General features: G+C 41.5%; 1 protein-coding gene across 1 annotated transcript in view; it reads right to left on the reverse strand.

Annotated features, from left to right (window-relative positions):
* Positions 1-20,086, reverse strand: part of st18 (ST18 C2H2C-type zinc finger transcription factor) — a 202,032-nt gene that overhangs the window by 65,073 nt on the left and 116,873 nt on the right. The gene's annotated exons all lie outside the window — the stretch shown is intronic.

The raw sequence follows: 20,086 nt of genomic DNA on the forward strand, positions 1-20,086 counted from the left end.
CATCTGTCAGTGGAGGACTGCCCCTTTAACTAGAGAGCCTCCAGCTGACGGATCGTACTGAGCATGCGCAGCCCGCCCGACGCGCAGACCAGCAGCGCGGACCTCGGAGGAGCAGGTAAGTGAATCCAATTAGTGGATTGCCTGCTACGATCGCGCGGGCAACCCACTAATTTCACCGAGCGTGTTGACCACGCTCCCGAAACCCAACCCGCCGGAAACCCGCAGGCCTGCTAAAATCAGGCCCATTGTCTTCTTCAGCCATTTTGAATTGCTTAAATGGTTTGCACTTTACAAAGAAGTCTTACATGCTATGTGCCTTCGGTTAAGCTGTGAATCCACATAAATCATTGTCTACATATGAACAATTGTTGTCCCTCAAAGTAATTTATTGTATCTGAAATCCTTTGGAATGTTTTTGAGAGATAAGGTGCTACATAAATGCAAGTTTATGCATCTGACTGTGGTCTGAACTGGTCAAACTGTGTACCTAATTGGTTCTCACTGCAACTAGTGAAACTAGTTCTCTGGTGGGGATAGGCCAGTGCAAGAATCCTTATTGATGCCCATGTACTAAATGGCTTTTTCCCATGGGCAACAGGAAAGAGAGAAACTGAATAATGTACAATTGTGTCCAAACTTGCATTTGTATACATGCATACTGCAAAAGTGTATTTGACTACGTGCTAATAACAGTGATACATTGCTTTCTAGATGAAAACCATGCCCAAAATGTGTTTATTGGTAGGTACAGGAAATAACCTTCTGGAGAACAGTAAATGGATAAAACAATCCAGAAGATACAATTTTCAGGTTAAAAGTGACCTGTATGATAGAACAACTGAATAATTATCCGTTTAGTATGCTGGTCTGCACTGGTATTAGGAAGCATGCTCCAACTCCTGAAGCTACCATTCCATTGGCTGGCAATGCTAGTCTTCTTATTAAAACATATGTTGCTACATTCTACTCATTAAGGTAGATGCCTTTAAACTGACTGCCAAAACATTTAATCATTGCTAGCATACTGTCAATTTATTCTTTTTTAATTTTGCTCTGAAGTGGTTTCTTATATTAGCAATAAATTTAGAAAATAAAAGTAAATAAATGTTGGAAATAACAGCTGGTTAAAAATATAGCTGGTGTTACAGTCAATCTTATAGGCTAGCATAATTTAATAGGGTTATTATTTGTCAAAGATCTATTTTTTTCTAGTACCTTAGGGGTGTAAGATTAGAAATGTGCCTTTTTATGATAGACTTTGCAATCAACTCCATGCTCTACAATGTCCTATACATCAAAATGTGTTGACCTTTGCATTGGAAATAAATTCAAGAAACTAGGGACACTAATTAAAATGGAGGAATATAATTGTAGGCCTGATGGAAACTTGTCTTCAGTCGGGTCAAGACTGGGAGTTAGGTCGCCAAAAATTCTCAGATCTTCTAGAGCACTCCCATCACAACACCAGAGGGACAGCGGCAGAAAAGACAGAAAATAGACCAGGATCCAGATACACCATATCTTGGGTTTACATTGGGGAACTCGTGGGAATTGGAAGGGGTGAAGCCAATTTGGTTCACTCCAGGTTATATCAGGAAATGGCTGAGTGCACTGGACACAGCAAAGACTACGGGCCCTGAAAATATCTCGGCGGTTGTGCTGAAGACCTGTGGCCCAGAACTAGCCATCCCCCTTAGCCAAGATGTTCCAGTAGAACTATGACACTTGCATCTACCCTTCAATATGGAAGATTGCCCAGGTATGTCCTAGCCACAAAATACAGGATAAATCTAACCTGGATAAATACTGCCCTATTAGCTCCTCCCCATCATCAGTAAAGTGATGGAAGGAGTCATCAATAGCATCATCAAGCGACACCTACTTACCAATAGCCTGCTCATCAATGTTCAGTTTGGGATCCACCAGAACCACTCAGTTCCAGACCTCATTGCAACCTTAATCCAGACATGGACACAAGAACTGAATGGCAGTGAGAGTAGCTGCTCTCAACATCAGGGCAAGACTCAACCAAGTATGGCATCAAGGAATCTTAGCAAAATTGACGTCAATGGGGATCAAAGGGAAAACTCTCGAGTGGGTGGAGTCATACCTGAAACAATCCCGCCCCGAGTTAAAATTGGGACTTAACAGAGAGAAGAATTTCATACAAATGCATTAAGCATTTGTCTGCTAATATTGTCAACAGTGATTTCAAACTTGTAACTAGCTTTAGTGCAATTGGACAACTGTCTGATGTCAAAAATTCATTGTCCAGTGAGATACGGTCACATAAAATGTAACTCCAAAAAGAAACCATTTTGTCCCACAGGGTCAATCTCTATGCAAGATGACAGAAAGAAAGAACTTACATTTATATAGCACCTTTCAATACCTCAGGATGACCCAGTGTGCTTTACAGCCAATTAAGTACTTTTTTGAAGTGTAGTCAGTGTTGTGATTAAGGAAAAGCAGAAGCCAATTTATACAAAGCAAGGTCTCACAGCAATGTGATATTGACCAGATAAATCAGTTTTAGTGATGTTGATTCAGGGTCAAGTATTGGCTAGGACACCAGGGAGAACTCCCCAGCGCTTTTTCGAATAGTGCCATGGGATCTTTTAGGTCCACCTGAAAGGGCAGACGGGGCCTAGGTTTAACTAATTAGAGACACCAAAATGGCAATAGAAAAAAGGGACATAAGTAACATTGAGATAGAAACAAAATCCATATGGATTGAGACAAAGGATAAGAAGAGATCGATCACGTTAATACGTATATTCTACAGACCACCTAATAGTGGAAGGGAAGTGGAGGATGAAATATGTAGACAAATCTATTAAGTGAGTAAAAAACATCGAATAATAATCATGAGAGATTTCAACTACCCCCAAATCAACCGGCAAGTAAAGATAGGGAAAGGAGAAAAAGGAATGGAGTTTTTAGTGTGTACAATTCCTTTCTTACCCAGTACGTGAGGAATCACTGCTGGATCTAGTAATGGGAAATGAACCAGAACAGATAACAGAAGTAAGTCTGGGGGAACATCGAGGCAAAAGTGATCATAACATAATAAGGTTTAAAATAATGATTGAGAAAAACATAAGTAAGACAAAGACCAGAGTAATAGATTGGACAAAAGCTAATTTTGAGGGGATGAGAATAGTAAACTGGAAAAAAATTTTGATAGACAAAGAAACAGAACAGCAGTGGATAATATTTAAAACGGTGAACAATAGAGTTCAGGAAAAATATGTGCCTCTAAAAATCATGAGCAAACTAGCCAATAATGAAACACCATGGATGAATAAAGAGACAAGGGTAAAATTAAAACTAAAGAAAAAGGCATAGTCTTAGTACATAGACAATAAAGGAAAGGATGACAAGAAGGAATACGAAGAGGTTAGGAAAGAAGTCAAAAAACAATTAGGAAGGCAAAGAGGAACGACGAAATTAAATCATCAAGGAATATAAAAAGAAATAGTAAAGTATTCTACAAACACATAAGTAACAAAAGAACAATCAGAACAGGGATAGGGCCATTAAGAGATGCACACGATAAACTCACAGGTAACGACAGCAAAATGGCAGAAATATTGAATTGTTACTTTGCCTCTGTATTTACCAAGGAGACTAACAAGGTGGGCAAGACACTAGAAGAAGAGATTGAAAAAGATATTAAAACATTTAAGACAGAAAGGGGGGAGATAATTGATAAACTAATCAAACTTAGGGAGGATAAGATCCCTGATCCAGATGGATTGCATTTGTGAATATTAAAAAAGTTAGGGAGGAGATAGCAGAGGCACTATTACCTATATATAAAAAATCACTAGAAAAAGAGAATGTTGCCAGAGGACTGGCGGGCAGCTAATGTTATGCCTATATTTAAAAAGGGAAATAGAACACGTCCAGGGAACTACAGACCAGTTAGATCAATAGCGGTGGTAGGAAAGATAATGGAATCTTTACTCATAGATGTAATAGAAAAACATCTAGAGAATGAAAATATAATAAAGAATAGTCAGCATGGATTTCAGAAGGGAAAGTCATGTTTGACCAACCTTACTGAATTCTTTGAAGAAGTTAAAGAAAGAGTAGACAAGGGTAATGTAGTTGATATAATGTTTTTGGATTTTCAAAAGGCCTTCGATAAGGTACTGCATTGTAGACTCATGGCTAATGTCAGAGCATGTGGAATCAGGGGACAGGTAGCAGAATGGATAGCAAGTTGGATACAAAACAGAAAACAGAGAGTAGGGATTAAGGGTAGCTACTCAGACTGGAAGTGGTGTTCCAAAGGGATCGGTGCAGGGACCGCTGTTGTTCACAATTTACAGTAACTATTTGGACTCGGGAATCGGAAGTACAATTTCAAAATTTGCAGACAACACCAAATTGGGGAGGTATAGTTAATTCAAAGGAAGAATGCATCAAAATGGAAATTAATAAATTTGCAGAATGGGTGTGTAATTGGCAAATGAATTTCAATATACATAAGTGTGAGGTGGTGCATTTGGGTAGGAATAATAAGGAGGCCACATACTGCTTTTAGATAATAAAAGTCTAAACGGGATAGAGGAGCAAAGGGGTCCAGGGGTACAGATACACAAATCACTAAAAGTAGCGAAGCAGGTTAATAAGGCCATAAAAAAGGCAAATCAAGCACTGGGGTTTATTTCTAGAAGGAAAGAATTGAAAAGCAGAGAAGTTATGTTAAACTTGAATAGAACATTGGTTAGACCACACTTGGAGTATTGTGCACAGTTTTGGTCTCTATATTATAGAAAAGATATAAAGGCATTGGAGACGGTGCAAAGAAGATTCACAAGGATGATACCAGAACTGAGATGAAATACTTATCAGGAAAAGCTGAACAGGGTGGGGCTTTTTTCTCTAGAAAAGAGAAGGCTGAGGGGAGACCTGATAGAGGTCTTTAAGATAAAGATAGAGTTTGATAGGGTAGACGTAGAGAAAATGTTTCCACTTGTGGGGGAGTCCAAAACTAGAGGTCATAAATATAAAATAGTCACTAATAAATCCAATATGGAATTCAGGAGAAACTTCTTTACCCAAAGAGTGGTAAGAATGTGGAATGCGCTATCACAAGGAATAGTTAAGGCAAGTAGCATAGGTGCATTTAAGGGGAAGCTAGATAAGCACATGAGGGAGAAAGGAACAGAAGGATATCCTAGAGGTAATAAGGAAGGGGGGAGGGGGCTCATGTGCAGCATAAACGCTGGCATAGATCAGTTGGGCCAAATGGCCTGTTTTCTGTACTATAGTTTCAATGTAACTCGATGTAACTCCTCATCCGAAAGACAGCACCTCTGACAGTGCAGCACTCCCTCGGTACTGCACTGAAGTGTCAGTCTGGATAATGTGCTTAAATTCTGGAATAGAACCCAGAGGCGAGAGTGCTACCACTGAGCCGAGGCTGACACCTTATAATGGAGGCTTCCCAACACCCATATTGAGAGTTAATTGTCTTTTGCTGTGTCGTGACCACTGCGCCTTTACATAGGTGATTCTCCATTTCCAGAGCCAGTGTCGTGTGTGGGTCAGGCACACTCCCTTCACTCAGGATCAATCTTATTTGTAATATTGCGACGGCACCTAAGTGTGTAACAACGACTTTGCACAAAAATCAAATTGCAGTGTAATTCTACCAGAATGGGGAAATATTGATCAGAAAGGAAAATCAATGATTTTAATATGTTAAGGGATCTCCAGTGATATTGTTCATGGTAAATTGGATGACACTCTATAAAGGAAACTCCAAACTAAAGCCTTAAGTCTCTGGGAGTGGGTAAACTTGTGAAGCCAAGACGTACGATGGATTTCTAACACAATTTGTGCATTTTAATATGTTTAAATAGGTCAGTATATATTTTCGTGGTGATTTATTTAAATTTGATGTCTTTTCTTTTTTATAAACTACATTTTTAGATGTATATAGTTGTCTCCCAGAAAAAAAAAGAACAAATTGTTTGAATGATTTGATTGGTTTGGTTTGTGGCAGCTGCTGGCTGCTGATTGGTAGCTTTAAAAAATAGGTGAACATTTTGATTGGATGCTTTTGTGTGAATTGTTACTTCATGATTGGTAGCTATTTCTAACTGCCTTTTTTTGAGCAAAACACAGACAGTGCTCATTTGAGTTAATTAGAAAACTTTACCCGTGTGATGTTTTGGCAGCGTGATACTTTGAAGTGTAAGGAACATTTTATAGGTATGGCACTTTGAAATGTGATGTACATTTTCTCATGTAGCGATGCAAGATTTTTAATTACACAGATTACTTTCATTTCTGAATGTAAAAAGTTGCAGACTATTAAGTATGCATTTTACATAGTTACACATTGTATTTTTCTAAGAATGATATCTTCAAATACACTTGAATTAAAATAATTTTCCACAGAACAGATGATAACATTTAAAACATGCATTTCTTTTTCATTATTGCATCAAATACATAACAATAAATAAATAATGGGTAATCAAGACATTTCACAAAACTAGGTGGGATCGTGAGTTGTGAGGAGGATGCAAAGAAGCTTCAAGGCGATTTAAACAAGTTGAGTGAGTGTGCAAATACGTGGCAGATGCAGTATAATGTGGATAAATGTGAAGTTACCTAACAGGATCCACTGAAGTGCCAGTATCTGCGCTGGTGCATGTGACAGAGAGTAGGAATAAAAGAGTCTATTTCGGGGTGGCAGGCAGTGACTAGTGGGGTACCGCAGGGATCAGTGCTTGGGCCCCAGCTATTCACAATATATATCAATGATTTGGATGAGGGAACCAAATGTAATATTTCCAAGTTTGCTGACGACACAAAACTAGGTGAGATCGTGAGTTGTGAGGAGGATGCAAAGAGGCTTCAAGGCAATTTAGACCAGTTGAGTGAATGGGCAAATACATGGCAGATGCAGTATAATATGGATAAATGTGAAGTTATCCACTTCAGAAGGAAAAACAGAAAGGCAGAGTATTATTTAAATGGTGATAGATTGGGAAATGTTGATGTACAAAGGGACTTGGGTGTCCTTGTACACCAGTCACTGAAAGCAAACATGCAGGTGCAGCAAGCAGTTAGGAAGGCAAATGGTATGTTGGCCTTCATTGCAAGAGGATTTGAGTAGAGGAGCAAGGATGTTTTACTACAGTTATACAGGGCCTTGGTGAAACCACACCTGGAGTATTGTGTGCAGTTTTGGTCTCCTTACCTAAGAAAGGATATACTTGCCATAGAGGGAGTGCAGTGAAGGTTCACCAGACTAATTCCTGGGATGGCAGGACTGTCTTATGAGGAGAGATTGGGTCGACTTGGCCTGTATTCACTAGAGTTTGGAAAAATGAGAGGGGATCTCATTGAAACATATAAAATTCTGACAGGGCTGGACAGACTGGATGCAGGGAGGATGTTTCTCTTGGCTGGGGCGTCCAGAACGAGGGATCACAGTCTCAGGATGGTTTCTCCTCATCTCAATCATTTAGGACTGAGATGAGGAGAAATTTCTTCATTCAGAGGGTGGTGAACCTGTGGAATTCTCTACCACAGAAGGCTGTGGAGGCTAAGTCACTGAACATATTTAAGAAGAAGCTAGATAGATTTCTAGACACAAAGGGCATCAAGGGGTATGGGGAGAGAATGGGAATATGGTATTGAGATAGAGGATCAGCCATGATCTTATTGAATGGTGAAGCAGGCTTGAAGGGCCGAATGGCCTACTCCTGCTCCTATTTTCTATGTTTCTATGTTATCAATGCAGAGCAAAGAACAGGTCAACATTTTTTCTGAATGTGGTGGCATGAATATTTTATCATTATTAATATGTTGGGATTACTTTTAAGATAGCATCAATATTCTGTGCTGCAGTTTTGACTTTATGAGCTATTTTTAAAAAACAAGGATTTTCTTTTCTTAATGGAAACATTCTTAAAAACATCAGATCCCGTTGTTTTCCTATTTTACGTATTACTTGGGAAATAGTGGTTAGCAAGTTACCAAATGAGTTGATCAGAGCTGCAGTGTTGCATGCACACAGTTCTGCTTCTCAAACTTGTGTCGTAACTGCAGCATGTGGGAGTTTGTGGAGACCAGCAAGATCCCGAGCAACCACATCTGCAGTAAGTGTCTGCAATTCGAGGAACTTCGGCTCAGAGTTGTTGGGCTGGAGTCCGAGCTGCAGACATTGTGATGCATCAGGGAGGGGGAGAGTTATCTGGACACTTTGATCCAGAAGGCAGTCACACCCCTTAGGTGAGGTAGTAGTTTAGATTTGTTCAGTGTTCAGGGAGAGGAGGGTATGACTGTGAGTCAGGCAGGTATGGGGACCCAGGATGTAGTGATGGAAGAGCCTCAGCCTTTCACCTTATCCAACAGGTACGAGTTTGCTATCTGTATGGATGAGAGCAAAAGACTGCAAGGAGGATGGGCAAACTGACAATGGCACTGTAGTACAGAAGGCCATTCAAGTGGGGGGAGTAAAAAGGAATGTGATAGTGGTAGGGGAGTTCCGAAGGCTGTGTTGCCTGCCCGGTGCCAGGGTTAAGGATATCTCCTCGCGGCTGGAGAAGAACTTGGAGCATGAAGGGGTGGATCCAGTTGTCGTGGACCACATAGGAACCAACGACATAAGTAGAACTAAGAATGAGGTTCTGCTGAGACAGCTTGAGGAGCTAGGGTTAAATTAATAAGCACAACCTCAAAGGTAATAATCTCTGGATTACTACCTAACCCACGTGCAAATTGGCATAGGGACAAACAGACCAGAGAGTTAAATGTGTGGCTCAAAGAGTGGTGTGGGAGACAGGGGTTTTGATTCACGGGACACTGGCACCAGTACCGGGGAAAGAGGGAGCTGTTCCATTGGGACGGGCTCCACTTAAACTGGGCTGGGACCAGAGTCCTGGCAAATTGAATAACTAGGACTGTAGCTAGGGCTTTAAACTAAAAAGGGTAGGGGAGGGGTCAGTTGAGGGGAAATTTAGAAATCTAATGAGAAAAGTCAAGGCAAAAGAGCAGTGTAATGATAAGCAGAGTGTGGCAGGAAGGGACAGAGAGTTTACTAATAATAGAGCATCAGCAAGTAAGATCAAAGCAGGAAAAAATGGCAAAAAGCCATTATAGAGACATGGTTGCAAAGTGACCAAGGTTGGGAATTAAATATTCCAGGGTACTTGATGTTTGGAAAAGACAGGCAGAATGGAAAAGGAGGGGGTGTAGCTCCAATAATAAAGGATGACATAAGGACAGTGTTGAGAAAGGATCTTGGCTTGGAGGATCAGGAAGTAGAATCAGTATGGGTGGAAATAAGAAATAACAAGGGGCAGAAAACACTGGTGGGAGTAGTTTATAGGCCCCCTAATAGCAGCAATACCATTGGACAGAGTTATTAATCATGAAATAATGGGAGCTTGTAACAATGGCAATGCAGTAATCATGGAGGACTTTAATCTTCATATAGACTGGGCAAATCAAATTGGCAAAGGTAGTCTGGAGGATGAGTTCATGAATGCATTTAAGACAATTCCCAAGAACAATACATCATGGAACCAACCAGGGAACAGGCTATTTTAGATCTGATGATACAAAAATTGGTAGGGTGGTAAATAGCGAGGAGGATAGCCTCAGTCTGCAGGACGATATAGATGGGTTGGTCAGATGGGCGGAACAGTGGCAAATGGAATTTAACCTGGAAAAGTGCGAGGTGATGCACTTTGGAGGGACTAACAAGGCAAGGGAATACACAATGAATGGGAAGACCCTAGGCAAGACAGAGGGTCAGAGGGATCTTGGTGTGCAAGTTCACAGATCCCTGAAGGCGGCGGAACAGGTAGATAAGGTGGTAAAGAAGGCATATGGGATACTTGCCTTTATTAGCCGAGGCATAGAATATAAGAGCAAGGAGGTTATGATGGAGCGGTATAAAACACTGGTTAGGCCACAGCTGGAGTACTGTGTGCAGTTCTGGTCGCCGCACTACAGGAAGGATGTGATCGCTTTGGAGAGGGTGCAGAGGAGATTCACCAGGATGTTACCAGGGCTGGAGCGCTTCAGCTATGAAGAGAGACTGGGAAGATTGGGTTTGTTTTCCTTGGAGCAGAGGAGGCTGAGGGGGGACTTGATTGAGGTGTACAAAATTATGAGGGGCATAGATAGGATGGATACTAAGGAGCTTTTTCCCTTCGTTGAGGGTTGTATAACAAGGGGGCATAGATTCAAGGTAAAAGGCGGGAGGTTTAGAGGGGATTTGAGAAAGAACTTTTTCACCCAGAGGGTGGTTGGAGTCTGGAACTCACTGCCTGAGAGGGTTGTGGAGGCAGGAACCCTCACAACATTCAAGAAGCATTTGGATGAGCACTTGAAATGCCATAGCATACAAGGCTACGGACCAAATGCTGGAATATGGGCTTAGATTAGACTGGGCTTGATGGCCGGTGCGGACACGATGGGCCGAAGGGCCTCTATCCGTGCTGTATAACTCTATGACTCTATCTTGTATTGTGTAATGAGACAGGGTTAATTAGTAATCTCACAGTAAAGGATCCTCTTGGGAAGAGTGATCATAATATGGTAGACTTTCGCATTGAGTTTGAGAGTGACGTACTGAAGTCAGAAACCAGAGTCTTAAACTTAAATAAAGCCAATTACATACGTATGAGAGACGAGTTGGCTAAGGTAGATTGGGAAATTAGATTAAAGGGTATGACGGTTGATAAACAATGGCAAACATTTAAAGAAATATTTCAATATTCTTAACAAACACACATTCCATTGAGAAATAAAAACTTCACGGGAAAAGTGATCCATCCATGGTTAACGAAAGAAGTTAAGGATAGCATTAGATTAAAAGAAGAGGCCTATAATGTTGCTGAGAAGATGAGTAAGCCTGAGGATTGGGAGATTTTAAAAACTAGCAAAGGGCAACCAAAAAAATGATTAAACAAAAGAGAAAATAGAATATGAAAGTAAACTAGCAAGAAATATAAAAACGAATTGTAAGACCTACAAGTATGTAAAAAGGAAGAGAGTAGCAAAAGTAAACATTGGTCGCTTGGAGACAGGAGAAATTATAATGGGGAATCAGGAAATGGCAGATGCATTAAACAAATATTTGTATCTGTCTTCAGAGTAGAGGGGGGATCCAAGGGGCTAATGAGATTGAGGAACTTAAAGTAATTAATATCAGTGGAGAAAAAGTACTTGAGAAACTAATGGGACTAAAAGCTGATAAATCCCCTGGACCTGATGGCCTACATGCGAGGGTTCTAAAAGAGGTGGCTGCAGAGATAGCGCCCTTAATGCCATTATTAGTTTATTGTATTGTATAAAAAATTGTTACAACAAACATCATGTGAGTCTCTTTTTACCATATAATGTCAGTGCTGCTGTTGTGCACAAGCACATAACAAACCTCATCTTTGAGATCCATAGTATGCGTGCTGTATACCATTTTAAGAGACACCACATCAACAGTATCTCTGAGTCATGCAAGCAACAGAGGGCACAGGAATGATAACACTTCCCACTGGCAATCTCACTACTCACATATCAGCAGATGCCAGTCCTAGAAGACAGTGGGAAATCACTGATCTCACTCAAAATGACAGGAACAGTGTAAATTACAATACAATATTGCAAGAGATTTCATGACTTGGGAACATTAAAACCGTGAAGTTCCAATTTTGATTTACACTTAATTTCAGGACACTAAAGACCAGGGATAACCCATTTCATTTAATCGATGATTTATTTGAAAATAGTACGCGAATTTGAAGATTCCTCAGCTTTACATGGAGACAGATTTGTGTCATACAGCTTGGGGAAAATGAATTTCAGGATTGAGAACACATTGCAAATCTGCTACTTTTTACTGATGCACCTGAAATACATGTCACAATAGTATTTACACTGTTGCAAATATTTTGGAAATCAGACACCAAATACAGACTGCCTGAAACTGAAACATTGCGCAGTTAGTTGGGTCATTTGTAATCTAACCAACCTGTTTTTGCTGCAGAATTAATAGTGCTATGCTGTAAGAGTTTCTGGCCATATCAAAAAATTCCTAATTAAACACAGGACTACTCTAGGAGGAGGCCGGACAAAGCAAAATGCCAGTGATGGATTCCACCATAATTTTCATCTTAATGACTTCTTTTGTGATCTGATTTACATTTGTGAAATTGTTCAAAAAAAAGTAAATTACAATCACATCAGCAACTTTGAATGTATCGAAGGAGATCTGCCCCATAAGAGTTAGCTCCATGATGACTCAATCTGGTTCCCTCCCTCATACTGTACCAATTAATCAGTAAGGGCCCTTAATCAGTTCCTGCCCCATGCTGCTTGGATTTTCAAAATACTTTTGCAATGTCGTCTTTGCCAATGAAGAGAATATTGATATTTCTGCAGTCTTGACTTCAGAGAAAAAAGCTCCTGTTTGACACATTAAATCCAGAGCTTCTCCTTTCTGGTGTTTCTTGGTGAGCTTTCCATTATGAGAGTTAGAAGATGGAGAATTATGGCTCAGCTTACGTTTCTTATGCTTAACAACAAAGAGATTTACCATTCCAGGACCTAATCAGTTCTTAAAGCTGCTGGAATATTTTCCTTTATTTTCCTCAGAAATGTTAGCAGAATTCATATGATGCATAGTCATTGTTAGTGGAAAGGCAGCAGAGACATGGGAAGTGACTGGCAGTCAAACAAAAGACTATTTTGCAATGATGCATTTGTTGATGAAAGGACTTGGCACAGATCAGACAGCTAAACTAAAATATCAAGCTAAAACTACAAGAGAAATAATCTCTCTCACTCACAGGGGTAGTGTGAATGTGGCTGATACAAATGATGGGAGAAAAGGAATGAGGAGCCTTATAGAATGCACGGGAAGGGGATCTCATTTGATTTCAGCCACAGAAGTTTTACAGAGACAGCTGTTCCCATTTCCTTTTTTCCCTTTCTCTTGTTGATTTAGCAAATCCGTCCATGGTTTCTTTTAAGTTAATAGACAAAGAAGAGATATCAGTAAAGTTCATCATTTTATAGGAACATAGGAACATTTTATAGGAACATAGGAACAAGAAGAGGCCATTTAGCCCCTCGAGCCTGTTCAATGAGATCATGGCTGATCTGTACCCTAATTCCATTCACCCGCCTTGGCTCCATATCCCTTAATACCCTTGGCTAGCAAAAATCTATCGCTCTCAGATTTAAAATTAATAAACACCAGGCTGAAGCATGCAGCTAAATACCCTTGTGGGGGAGAATTTCTGTTGAGGTTCTCCCGATCTCCTAACATTACCTTCGGCGGAAGGAAAGCAGAAACCCTGGACAAATGGCTGTTTTTGGCTGCTCACATAATTTCCCTGAGGGTGCTGCCAATCTTCCACTGAACATACGGCAGAAAATCGGGAGAACCCCCCGTGAAAATTCCAGTCACATGTCTCTAAGGCCATTGCTCTCCATGTCTGTCTGTTGTGCAGTGTTCAATGCTCCACTGTACTGTAGATACAGAAAGGCCCACGATACTATGCACTAGAGTGTGGGCCTAGTCCAAGCGATTAAACAAGATGAGATCCATAGATATAATTGCCTTTCAGTCAGAGGTTGATGATATAAATCTAAGCAGTTATGAAAGGGAAATAGACAAATAGGAAAAAAAAAACTCATAAATAAACTACTTGACACTTGCAAGAACTTGCATGCTTACAGGTCTAAAGGTTTCTGTTGTGTCAGAGTTTGCTGACATTGAGAATTCTGATTAACATTATTTTCAAGTTAAAAGGGAGCCTTGCCTGCTGGGAGTGCATATCAAAAACTCGGGGCTTGCACTGCCCTCGATTTTCCGACTGGACTCGTAAAATTGTCCCCCTATATCATTATTTCCATCTGGTCCATAGGCATCACTGAGTTATCAATTTGCTCCAATTTAGTGCCCAGCAGAAATGTTGTCGCTTCTGACTCCAGTTCTGGATCACAGTTTGTCCTCTGAAGCAGATACAGCATGGAATATTGCCAGACTCAGTCAGTAAGCTTGTTTGCATTTTCACTGTTGAAGAGCAGGAAGAAGAAATGGGGCTTAACTTTGCACAGAAAGCTCAGAGACACAGTAACATAAATTAGTTCTAACCTTTAAAATGTACAGATTACTCCAACCTGTGCAGGAGATACATGCCAAACAAACAGCAAATGCACAGCATGGCACCTACTGACTCATATCCTATAAAGGTCGAAGGTTACCAACTGAACCACTATAAAATCTTGTATATAAGTTGATTCTTTATGTAACTTTTTGAAAATATAAAGGGAACAATTTATTTAGTGGCATAACTTTCTGCAAAAGCATTGACAGAAGACACACCAGAACAGAGAAATGAACCAGGAAAATCAGCAGTCCAAATACATATCAGAACAAATCTCAGGATAAACAAAAGATGGTGAAACAGTGAGCAGAAAAAGAGACCAACAGTTATGAGGCACTTTGTCACATCCGCTGAAACATCTTGAAGTACTTCACATACAATGAATTATTTTGAAGTGCAGTGACTGTAGGGGATTACAGCAGCCATTTTGCACATAAACAGCACTGACAAGAATCAGCAGTTAATCTGTTTTTTGCTGGTGTTCATTGAAGAAGGAACGTTGGCCTGGACAAGAGGAGAACTCCTTGCTCTTCTTCGAATCATGCCATAAGATCTTTAATGTCCACTTATGCCACCATGCAGAATGGACCTGAACATCTGCAGATCCACAACCCTGGCATAAGTATTAGGACATGCCTGCCGGGAGCCTCGGTCGCTACCCCTGCCGGACCTCCGGGATCAACGGGTGAGTCCCTAATCTGCATTTTTCTGGCTGATGTCCACATCACTATAGGCACATCTTGGGCACTCACCAGTGCAGTGGGCCAGAAAGAAATCAGTGCAGGAAAGCTGTTCCACAGGTGCCCAAAAAAGTAAGGTAATTAAAGAAATTTCTTGGGGGCATCCTGGGCACCACATCCACCAAAGCAAGGCTGGTATTACAGGGGAAACTAAGGTGTATCAGCTGTCCAGTGGCTGAAGGCGGGCCTGGAAGTCTCCTTCCTCCAAGCCACGGCCCCTCTGACACAGGGAACCATGTTTGGAACTGACAGAGGTTCTGCCCTACAGAGGGACCACTGGATATTCTCATCAGATCTGGGTTCTGGCCTAATTCGCAGGCTTTCCTCTGCATTCCCGACAAATTTATGGTGTTTTTTTGTCCCTTGGGATCCCCAGTTTAGTGTTTCTTCAGAGGGATGGCACCTCTTGGTGTTCAAATTCTGAATTAGTGCTTGAACCCAAAAATTTCCAACTCAGAAGTAAAAGTGCTAACAACCGAGCCAAGCTGACAATTGAAGACCCAAAAGAAGATTACTTGCATGAACGGGGTTTCACCGAAGTTACGGCAGCAGAGCGGGAGAAGCCTCAAGGAATTCCTTGCACCTACATTTTCTATAGGCTTGAACCTGCACAATGTTAAAGGTTTTTAACAAAGAGGCAAGTTCTACAAGTTGCAAGCAGCAGGTAAATAAGAATCATGGAAACATAAAGCTGCCCGGTAAAACTGAGCGGAGCCTCCACACTCTGTCCAGTTGTCTCTCAAATAACTATCAGAGTTCTATGTACGTCATAGTGCTCCAATTTGCATATTAAAATGGCATACCACCTGAAGGAAGCGGGCGCTCTGGCCGCCCAGTTGTAGGCCCCTTTCAGGATGGTGTTGGCCGCATTGAGAGCGGGAATGGGACAATAAGTTTTTCCCTGTGATTTTTGGGGTTCGACAGCCCTGTTTCCACCCAGTGGAGCCAGTGAAAATCTCGCTCACTATTTGAGAGTCAGCCAAATACTGCTTTATAAAGAACAGATGGCATAATCAGGACCCCATTTAAAAGTTAGATGTGATGCTGGCTCCAAATAATAAGTGTAACTTGCGACCTGATTTAAACAACTTCTGCTATCTTGCTATGGTGAATTTTGATTATTCTGCCAGTAACTTTGAAGTTAAGCACTATACTCCAAATTGTCAACTTAGAGTCCCTGTCTCGAGGGTAAAACTCTATCTTTTTAAGTTACAATCTCTTCTTTTCCTTTGAGTCTCTTCAGCTACACACCATCCACAATTGATAGGGCAGTGAGGGATAATCTGCAACCTGTTGTCCTTCAACACCACTCTGTTACTACTAGTAATGAGGAGATGTGCAAGAGCTGACTGCAAATACTCGTTATCTGATTTTCCATCTCTTTGTGTAGAGAATTCCTGGCCTCCACTCAGTACTTCCCTAAATTGATATGGTTGGTATAATGAACTGAACAGTGTGAGGGAACCTGGGGTATCAATTCTCACCCATCACTCAGTAGCACTGTTCATTATTACTCCACTGAATATTGTCTGAGTTTTTAAACAGCTGCATTCCTGCCTTCGCTAGCCCTTCCCCAGTAGTACTTTGCAAATTTACTACAGTCATTTCTTTAAATCGCTGCTCTTCTCATCATCAGATGCTCACATTCAGAAAGCACACTGTAAATGTCTTGAGTGAAAAGCAATGCACAAAAGGTATTGTCCATTAAATGAAATGATGAACTGAATGCAATGCCCTGACACTACGTGTTGGAGCACCAGAACATTAAGTTGTGAACTCTTGGGACAGCAAGAACACATTTCCATCCTAACAAGTTCCCAGTCTTAGGCACATTGGTGTGAGACAGCAATGAACAGAGGCCAATCTCTTTTCAATAGAGAGCTAGGAGAAATCAGAGGGACAGCCATCTACAGGCTGCTCTCACACATCTCATGGTGACTAACCCAATACACTCACATAGTTCTACAAGCAGGGCACCACCCCACCCTCTCAGTGCAGCAGGTTTGTTTCACAGGGGGATTTGGCAGAAATGGGTTGGTAGCGTCCTAAAATTGTGGAGAAGAACTTACTACCCCATTCCCGCCATCACTGCGGCTGTCGCCATTTTGGCAGGGTCCTCTGAACAGGCCGCCCAAAAGCAAGTGCACAGCTAATTTAGGTATTTAAATTGGAGTCCTATTATGTGAATAGGACCCGATACCATTTTAGGACTCAACTGGGCAGAGCATGCACTGCACGCTCGATCCGGTATCAGCTAGCGATCCAGCTGAAGCAGAGCTCAATGTTCATTTATTTATATGCAGCCAGGAGGAGCAGCAGTATTCCTCCGAGGTCCATAAAAATAACCTGGGCTGCTGCCGCACTGGGTTAGCCCCTTCCCTCCCCCCACAACTCCACCACACAATCTACCTTTTTCTAGTCTGAAGGTCGGTTGGGCTGCCAGATATTTAGTCCATGCTGAGCTAACTGGTCTCATCCATGATGTGGAGATGCCGGTGATGGACTGGGGTGGACAAATGTAAGGAATCTTACAACACCAGGTTATAGTCCAACAGTTTTATTTGAAAATCACAAGCTTTCGGAGCTTTCCTCCTTCGTCAGGTGTGTGAAGGTTTCCATCAAGGCACCGCATATATAGTCACAGAACAATGCCTGGTGATTACAGATAATCTTTCCAACTGCCTGTTATCACACCTCTGTATGGATGGTGTTCAGACAGGGGAACATTACACCTAAGACCACTGAATACGCAAGCGGTCAGATTACAAAGACAGAGAGAGAGAGAGAGAGAGAGAGAGAGACAAAGAATGGCCAGTTGTATTAAAAACAGATAACTTATTTCCCCCCCCCTGGTGGGTTACATGTTGCATGACATGAACCCAAGATCCCGGTTGAGGCCGTCCTCATGGGTGCGGAACTTGGCTATCAATTTCTGCTCGACGATTTTGCGTTGTCGTGTGTCTCGAAGGCCGCCTTGGAGAACGCTTACCCGAAGATCGGAGGCTGAGTGCCTTTGACTGCTGAAGTGTTCCCCGACTGGTTCCCTCCCAGTCGGGGAACACTTCAGCAGTCAAGGACACTCAGCCTCCGATCTTCGGGTAAGCGTTCTCCAAGGCGGCCTTCGAGACATACGACAACGCAAAATCGTCGAGCAGAAATTGATAGCCAAGTTCCGCACCCATGAGGACGGCCTCAACTGGGATCTTGGGTTCATGTCATGCTACATGTAACCCCACCAGGCGGGGGGGAAATAAGTTATCTGTTTTTAATACAACTGGCCATTCTTTGTCTCTCTCTCTCTGTCTGTCTTTGTAATCTGACCGCTTGCGTATTCAGTGGTCTTAGGTGTAATGTTCCCCTGTCTGAACACCATCCATGCAGAGGTGTGATAACAGGCAGTTGGAAAAATTATCTGTAATCACCAGGCATTGTTCTGTGACTATATATGCGGTGCTTTGATGGAAACCTTCACACACCTGACGAAGGAGGAAAGCTCCGAAAGCTTGTGATTTTCAAATAAAACTGTTGGACTATAACCTAGTGTTGTAAGATTCCTTACATTGGTCTCATCCAGGAAGGGAGGGGAGCCTCTTCAATTGGCCTTAATGTCCCTGAGCTAAGGAGGAAAAATCAATGTAAAAAATCATGTGCCCGTGTGTGTGTGCATGTGTGCGCGTGCGTGTGCTTGCAAGTGTGTGCATGTGTGCGTGCATGCGTGCGTGTGGCGGCGGGCGGGGGGGGTGGTTAGGCTCTGCCAGCCAGCCGCCCAAAAAAACTGCATGGAGGGAACATCTTCCCCTAGAGGAACAGAGAAATGGAGGGAAAAATTACAGGGTAAAATGTCACCAAATAAATTCCATTTAACTATGTTTAAACATGCACAGATGATGTCACTATTTATTGTCTATCATTGAAAATTAGGGATAAACTCGCTTAGCCGCTCCTCTAAGTGTTTATTCCTCTGACTTTTCTCCCTAGTGCCACTGTTCAGGTATTAGTATGGACAAAACTACTTCAGACAATTATACTGTCAGTTATTCATGCTATAAATGGAATACAGTTGACATTGTTTTGAAAATAATATTGATACAATACTTGTAATATTTCATAGTGCCCACAACAATCTAATGGAAAGTGTTAGTTTAATGCACATTTAACAAATAGATCACACATTAGCTTTAAAAAAAATCCTGAAATTTAAAAATCTATGGTTGGAACTTTTAATTTCGACAGGGGTGTCAAACTGTCGGTATCTGATCGGCTGCTCATTATACAGCCTGCCCATTTTTGCTTTCCATTGACTCCTTGCTGAGGTACAGTTCCACAGATGCCAGCCTTCCTCTGGTACCTTGCCCTAGTGGTTATTTGAGCCTGGACAGTGAATGTCAGATGGCTGTTTGACTGTGAGGGCATTCTCCACCACCACACCCACGCATTCCAGCCACAGCCACTGGACAGCGGCTAAGAGAGAGAACCCTGGTTGATTTTTACTCCTTTGTTCAGGGACATTAAGGCAAATTTTCGAGCCTCCCCTGCATTCAGTTAGCTCAACTCAGCCTGGGTGTCAAACCTTGGTCTGTAGAGCTCAGGACCATTTTGGGCATAGCATTCACCAGCTGAGCCAGTGGGGCAGCTTTTTCCTCAAGGTTTCTGTTGAACTTCCAACTGTAGATGAATGGTGAAAACCTGCTGATCTATATTTTGCTAATGAACTGCCGTCCTTCCACCACAATCTTTTCAGAAGCAGTATAGCTGAAGAGTACTTATTATGATCTTCAGACAGAAATGGACATTTAAAGGCTGCACTGTTTAAAACCTTGAACTCTACCAATAGTAAATCTATGGCAGTAGACTTCCTGTCCGCCATCATTGGTGCAGATGTATTGTCTAATTATTTGTAATCCAGATTTTCTATCTTGTGAACAGAAACCCTAACAATGTGTTTTTTGTGACTTAAAGCTACTAAATCTTTAAAAGACACTGCCATAATTTATTATCTATTCTTTAGTATTAATCTCTGTATTCAGTTATAGAGGAGCTCTACTAATTATTCAAACCTTTCTTGACTTGGAATAGTAATGATCATGATGAAAATGCTGCTGTCACTTCTAATTGTGCTCCACTGTTTACCTGTACATTGTCTTTCTTGCCTGTAATCTATCAATCAGTTAAATCATAGGAGCCATAGTTAGG

The sequence above is a fragment of the Heptranchias perlo genome, chromosome 3, assembly GCF_035084215.1.
Source record: "Heptranchias perlo isolate sHepPer1 chromosome 3, sHepPer1.hap1, whole genome shotgun sequence".
Taxonomy (NCBI): domain Eukaryota; kingdom Metazoa; phylum Chordata; class Chondrichthyes; order Hexanchiformes; family Hexanchidae; genus Heptranchias; species Heptranchias perlo.